Here is a 7,801-nt window from a genome sequence, read left to right as displayed (position 1 = left end):
CATATGAGCGCGTAGTCCATGGCAAAACGAATCGGAGTGATACGCGGCAGTGGGCTGGCGATTACGGTTCATTCATAAGCCTGACGGGAACGCTGCCGTTTGAGGGTGCGCTTAGGAATATTAAATGCGAAGCGATTCACCAGAGACTCGACTCTATCAACATGCTGTCTTCTGTACTGAGCCCTCTAGAGGGCGCTAGTACGTTCAAAATTGAATTACGCTAGGTAAGCTCCGAGTCCTAACCTTGTAAAGTTTTAGTGAGATGTTTGGAGACAATTTTGTATTTACTTATTTATTTGTTGTACCCCAAAGGCCCCAAAGAGCATTGGGTGAGGAGACGTAACAAAGAAAAGGAATCTACAAAAAAATTAAACAACATACTAAAAGCGTAATGGACGCGGTGCAACTAAAATGCATGAAAGTAGCGCAAGTTAATCCAAGAACGAATAAAATAAAATTTAATACAAAAATTTATTAAGGCGGAAACTTGGGCTAGTTGCAAAGCATTCGAAATCATCATTTTGCTAGCACTTAGTGAAGACACGAGACAAACAACACAAATACACAGGACAGAGGCTTGTCTTCAACTGCCGTTTATTCGAAAAACATTCAATATAAGACATCTCAAAATGCTGACACTTACACACGCGCAGTAGCAACGCCACGTTTCAGGAACAACATTTCATTTCTTGATAGATTGACAGACGGGGTGCTGACGCATTTCGAACCATCTTTATCAATGCACATAGCTTGCAAAATTTCGCGTTCCGATTGAGTTTTTATTGTAAATAGAATGCTTGTATCTTGAAAGATTGGTGTGCAAGGTACAGGGTCAGGGTCGCCAGGGTGCCGTTCGATAAGACAGCGTTTGCAGTGCGCAGCGAGCTGCGCACCCGACGAGCTGCCCGACAAGCTGAGCACCCGCTGGCCAATAGATGTGTTCCAGATGGAGTGTATGCTGTGCTCAGCGCTGTGTTTTGTCCCATTCTTTTATGGCTTCGAGCTGTTGCGCTGTTTTACACAAATCATTTTGAAGATTACTAAGGAGATAAATGCAAACAGAGGTGCTTTTTAAGCTCTTCAATACTTTTGTAGGAGTGCAAGAAACAAAGAGGGTCAAAATAGATAAAACAGCCGTAAAGAAATCTGCTGAAAGAAGGTATCTTGGCAGAAAGCCGTAACGGAGAAAAAAGCCCATTGTTTGAGTATTTCCCCGCATTGCACATTCGCTGTGATTCACGGATTTTTTTTTTTTTTTTACAGTACCTCCCGGTGGATTTCAGCAATGAATCTTCCGGACAGCGTAAAAAATGGGGCACACAATCGGAAAGGAGAAATTTTAAAAATTAATTCTTTTTGCCACTTTGAGGATTTTAAACCCGCCCCCTTTCTTAGGTTACAGGAACAAGAAGCTGAAAGTTTGTCGCTGTTGTGAAGGACAGGCCGGGGTTAGCATGCCTCGCTTGAATAGATATCTTCACTTTAACCTGCTAACGCACTTTCTAGTTCAAATACCTTGAGCACTACAACGAAATGTGCTTTACTGTTTGCTATAGTAAGTATTCGCGGTTGGCCCTAATGTACCCAGAAAATTGTTCGTAAATGCTTTATTCAGGCGGAGTCGATGATGGAAAGTTTTTGACGAGTCAGCACAAGCAGATGCCTTAATATTGTATCTGGGTCAGTCGAGTCTAGGAAACTATGGGGATAATAATGTTCTATAAGCGATCCTTTCCTTCATAACCGCATTTATTTGACTTCGCTAATGCATCAAACTTCGTGAAAAACATTTTGCTCAAATTGTGCCCGCGAATACGTTTAAAGGACGTTTAATCCACATCTTGCGGTCAACATTTACCGTTTCCAGGAGTCAAGCAAAGTACTGGGCGAAATAAATATCAGTGTAGGCGACAATCCAAAGTTCTGTGAGCAGGGGCCCCAAACACGCGGTCGATAATCCTTGCCATGTGGCCTTTTAGCCAAAATGATTTCTGCCAACTCTGCGGGCAACCTCACTGGTTCTTCCTTTCTGGCCTGTGATAATTATAGTCGTCATAATCCCTCGACATCCGGTCGTCACTGCCTGCCTCTGTAGCGAGATTTTCAAAACAACGGTTTAAAAACTGAATAAGACCGAAAAAAATACTAGAAAAAAAAGAGAAAGTGTTCTTCGCCGGGGCTTCTGACTTTTGCTTACCTTTGTAGTTCGTAGTTTTTAATGAACCCTATCTTCCTCCTCCGCTGCTGACCCGCGGTGGATAGGACAGACGCTTGGCAGCTTGCACCTCCTAGTGAAATGAATTTGCGATCCCCATTAGTTTCGCAGAGCTGCTTTAAGAAACGGGGATGCCACCCACCATTTTGTTCTCAGCATATAATGACTTAAAGGGAGGACTTGTCGCCCTTTGCTGCACATGCAGGACAGCCTTTTGAATGCAAAGAACACAGATCACAGGAAAAACTCCGATGCGATGAAGAGCTATTAGTGAAGGATGGGGGTCTCTTCTGAGAGCATTGCAATTATCCGGCCCGGCAGCTGCTGACAGGTTGACTTTCGTGCTAATGCCACAGGTGTGCAGGCTCATTGGATGTGGCGACAGTTTTTACGGCGGGAAAGACAAATGTATTAGCAGCTGAGACTGGCCGCAAATGGAAGATCTCAGCGGGCTGTGCCAATACAGCTTAGGGAGGCTGTCTTCTATCGAAGCACTCACTGGAGATGAGCTGAGCACTTAATGCGACGAGAGGATAACATCCGGATTCCGCTTGAGTTACCAAGTGATCGAGATAATCCCTCTGAAAGCCCAAGGCCAAGCTTCGTTCAGTTTCTTGGTTTCTAGCCCCAATGTCAGCACGGAAATAATATTCTGTCATTTTTTTCCTTTTTGGTGTTCCATAAATTTGGCGCTTTCGAATAAAACTTCACGAAAAATAAACGGCGGCAACCAAAAGTAAAAATGCCATGATTGAAGTTTCGGCTCCCACACGGGAGCCTTGTTCGCAATCTTGCCACGGTTGTGCGCCATCCCGAACAGATGGGCTTCCGTCAAACTCCTGCCTCTGGATAAAAACACCGAGATGACTAATTCCATTATGTGTTGCAAGGAAATAGCATTCTAAGCTGTGGATGCCTTTGCCGGAGATGACTGGTGAAGCTTGTGAGACCAAGGTTGCCCTTCCCGAAGAATTCTCTTCCCCGAATCTTCCCGTGCATCACCTGTCAGGGTTGGCAGATGTAAGCTTCGCACGGGCGAGCCTAGTATGGGGACGTTACTTTCGGTCTCGTGACGTCACTAATGGTGCCCAGCCAACGAGATTTATCCGCTGTGATGACGTCACTGATGATGTCACTGCCTGCAAGACAATCAGGATTTTTCTGGACGATGCCCGGACGGCGCCCGGTTATCGCTCCGGTCAGGGTTTTGGGCCATCTCATAAAGCTGACGATTAGCCCTGCCTCATTAGTGGAGCGCCTCGACTCGCATCCTGACCGGAGCTCCGTTTTCGTCGTTCGCTGTGAAGCTGCCCACCGCAGCGATGCCACAAGACCCGCATACGCTGCTGCTACGACCACTGTGCCGCAGCTACACTTACGCGGAAAGCCGGCAATCTCTAACGTGAGCCAGAAAGTTTTGTTACACCACGGCATGTAATACTCCTCAGACTTGAAAGTAAAAGTGACTCTCGATTGCGCCCTACTTCCTCGTCACGCAGCAGCTGTATGCCTTGCACGGCGATCAATTATTACTGTTTAGCTCTGAGAAAAAGGGGGAAGTTCTCAGAAGACGTACATTTTAAAGCCGCCGCGGTGGCTGTGTGGTTACGGCGCTCAGCTGCTGTCCCGAAAGACGCGGGCTCGATACCGGTCGCGCTGGTCGAACTTCGATGGAGGCGAAATTCTAGAGACCCGTATATGTCAGTGTACGTTAAAGAACCCCAGGTGGTCGAAATTTCCGGAGCCCTTCACTACGGCGTCTCTCATAGCCTGAGTCGCTTTGGGACGTTAAACCCCCCTGAACCAAACCAAGAAACCAAAATTTTGTTTGCTACATGCTAGGCAGCAATATGTGGGATACAGGCATTGTGTCCCGGCGTCGAGGGTGCTATATGCAGCGCAGTCGCTTGTTGCCTTTTTCTGCGCCCGTGTTCGACATAAGTGTCTTCTTTCGTTCGTTCACTCTCGAAGCCTTCTGTTAGTGTCACTTAAGGATCGATGATCAGTCATACCCCTCCCCCCAGTGGGGTATGGCCAAAGATTCTTTTCACACGCCTTTGGCCTCAGGAGAGCCGACCATCAGGCCGGCGGAAATCCTGTATCCATTAGAAAACTGACGGGTACCCGGCGGCATTGGGGATAGAAACCAACGCCTCCCGATGCGAAGAAAATGGCTTACCATTCGGCCACTGCCATGGTTTCCGGCCTGGCTTCGGTTTCCTGCCTGTTCTCGGATCATAAACCAGTCAACCTTATCGAACCCTGCTCTCAAGACTGTCTACACATTTCTTCCCAGTTCTGGGCTTCCAGAGGAGTGGATAGTCTTGCCTTGCGTGCTTTTATAACCACTTTGAAGACATCAGATATCGTGCTATTCAACCAGAAACCGAAGTGTTGTTTGGATGACTTGGTTCATTCTGAATGGAAATAAACTGCTGTGCGAGCAAAAACATGCACAAGGAAATGCACATATACGATGACTTTCCATGTTCATGGTCGCGCTGATGTTTGTTATTTTTTACAAAGGACGAAAGTGTTGAATACTGTTGTCAACATACCGAACCTGCAGCTTCGGTTGTGGCCAATTTCGGAGCTGTGTTGCACACAGTTTTGGTACGCTCATTTTTTCGCTCTTGAAGTCATCTTCGCCTCTTGCCTCTTTTCACCTCATGAAGGGCGTTGGGTGCCGCATTGGTTAAACATAAAATATTCCTCAAGGTCTGTACTCCACATTTGGTATAGATTTTGAAGGCCGCACTTCGCACACAAAACAACAATTCTCTCTCAATCACTCTCAATGTATCCATGCTATGTTTTGGAATCGATCTCATTTCGAATTGTAGATTTCTCTAGTACTAACCTTACGTCCCGATGCTGGAAAATTCTGATGCACGAGCCCAACGAAGGGAAGTCTTCGGCCGTGCTCATGGTTGCGGCGAATTCTGCGTGATGGCATTCGGAACGTACCTGCCATAGTAAACACTGCGCAAATCGACGTGGCCAGTAATTAAACGCAGGGGGCATCATTCCACTGAGATAACTATAAAACCCGTTTGTCCCGTGTTAAGTAATGTGTTGGAAGGGAGATCCGTGCGGACCCCTCCCACTGTCGGCGTAGTGCGTGAAGGAGCTGAGCTGCGCGTAAAGAAGGTGCACGCGGGTAGCCACGCTTATGGAATGAAGCATTAAACGAGTGGTCCGCTTACAAGGCTAACACCTAACAGGTGTCTTCTCGCAACCCGCAACACGAAGTTAGCATGCAGATAGAATTACGCCCGATCCCGGGAAGATTGCCGACGCACTCAAATTTCCTTACTCCCAATATCCAAAGGCCCGAGCAGACTCCTTGGCTAAGGCTCCTGCTTCTGTCAATATGCGCAGCGTTCATGCTGGACATTAGCGTCACCTGTTGGACGGCTTTGGCGGGCAACTCAAATGGGATGATAATAGTCTTTTGTTGGGGCTCGTTGGTATTCGATGCTGTAGGTTCAAGCAGCGCACACAGACGAGGAGGATAGTGAAGAAAACGCACACAGCGCATTTTTTAAGTGTTATGTTCAACACTGGTATAAAAAGAAAACTCTGGGAAAAAATGATGACATTCAAATGACATAGCAGGTTCGAGCTGTATATTGGCTTTCGTTCTCAATAAATAAAAGAAGAAAGAAATGGAAAAACCTATTAAAGCATAAAAAACTGTTGTGCATTACGCCTTAAAACCTCCCGAAAGACCGGAAAGACTTGGTCGTTAGTCGAATGTCGAACCGTAAGTATGTGCTTACGCTGCCTATATGAAGAACGTAAGGGAGGGGTAAAGAGTCTCCTTTGGAGCAACGAAGGAAAAAATAGATAAATAAAGTGAACTACACGGAGAAGGGGCGAATAAAAAATTTGCCGAAATGAAAGTTTGCTGTGTCATCGCAGACTGATGCCGTGGAGAGGCAGCAGCTGCGTGGCCCTGGTGCTGACACGCTTAAGCAGAGCAGGACTCAAGCGCCAACCAAGGCTCGCGAAGGGACGCTAGCAGAGTGGTTTCCTTCGCCCGTGTGAGTAAGGAAAAAAACAGGTGCTCAGGTCTTGGAATGTGTGGTGACAACCCTTCTTGAATTTTGCCCAACAATGAGCAGGAAAAGAACGCCAACACACTTCAATTCAGAGTCGTTTCCAAATTTCTTTTCTTTTTTTCAATGGGCGAGTGCCTGCGCGCCCCGAGATTTCTCTTTCGAACTGCACCTAGTTTTCGCTTTCCAAAACGCCTCCTGGGCATTTGGGGACGAAGTAGCTTTTCGTCGTGCTTCGGCATGCCACCCCGTTGCGAATATCGTCCACGGCGCATATTCGGACTCGCCGTCCCGTGCTCCGAAGAAGAGCACCGGAACAGTTCAGGATCCACAGCTTCTCGAATCCACACTGTTGCTTCGGCACGTTTGCTTTTTTTGGATTGAAAAAAAAAATTATTAAAGATTGCGTGCTTTTATGTCAGGCGCAGTGAACCCCTTATGCTCTCGGAACTCTCTTCTTTAAGGCTGTGATACTCATGCATTGAAAAGGTCGAATAAAGTTATGGACTACGAGGATTTCATCATTGATAATTTCTTTATTGTCGAAATGTAAAAAAGAAAGGAGATTTGTGAGAAAGAGATTATACCTTAACGAAATTCAATATTTCTTTTTGTCTCAGGACTATAGGCAGCAAAATGAAACACTAATGAGCACATCAAAAGCAAAATTCGAAACTGCTCCATTTTCTGTCAGTGCAGTATATACGACCGCAGAAATTTTAGGTGGTTCTACTGTTACGGTTAACGTTTGCTTAAATTTACGTTTCAACATACTTAGTGCATCTCTGTAAGGCGGCACTTTGACCTTGCTTCGATAAATGTGTTGGAAGGGGCTGATTTTGCAATTAATTTACTACTTCTTTTAGTTCTGCAGAACAGACTTGAATCGTTCACTTTTTTACACTCTGTATTATAGGTGACGTGCCAGGTATTACAAGGTTAAATAAATAACTTCGATATTTCGTTTTAGTTGTAAATTCATGCGACAGGGGTCGAATGAAAAGTTCGGCCTTGCCTTTGCTATACGCCAATTTCGCCCAGGAAAACTGGACAAACGCTTTTAGTCTGCATGGTTTGCGACCACCAGGTGTCGCATGGCGCTGAACGCTAAAAATCACCTCCGGAATTTAGACTGTTCGATACATCCAAATTGATTTCCTATGGCCGTCTGAAAAAGCTGATGTGAGCGTAGGAGGATTTTATAGGTAAGAGTTTGCAGCCTGCGGGAAAACTCGACCATGATAACCACCATGTTCACGCAGAATCTCTCGGCATTCTCTGGCTCTCTCAAAATTACAAGTTTAAAATATTCTCATTCGGTTACACAGTGTTCGCTATTGCCGGCCAGCAGATGGCGCTAGTTGGTGTACGTCAAGGAACGCTAGGCATACTTATCACGTGACCACATGCTCGGTTTCGTGGAGAGAGAGAGAGAAGCCTGGTAGAAACGGTGCAGCCTCTGTGTCCTGGAGGCTGGTACTGCGTTCATAAAGGGTAAACAAAATCACACTGCTGAAGGGCATCT

The sequence above is a fragment of the Amblyomma americanum genome, chromosome 2 (assembly GCF_052857255.1).
Source record: "Amblyomma americanum isolate KBUSLIRL-KWMA chromosome 2, ASM5285725v1, whole genome shotgun sequence".
NCBI classification, from domain to species: domain Eukaryota; kingdom Metazoa; phylum Arthropoda; class Arachnida; order Ixodida; family Ixodidae; genus Amblyomma; species Amblyomma americanum.
Note: the sequence above shows the minus strand (reverse complement) of the source record.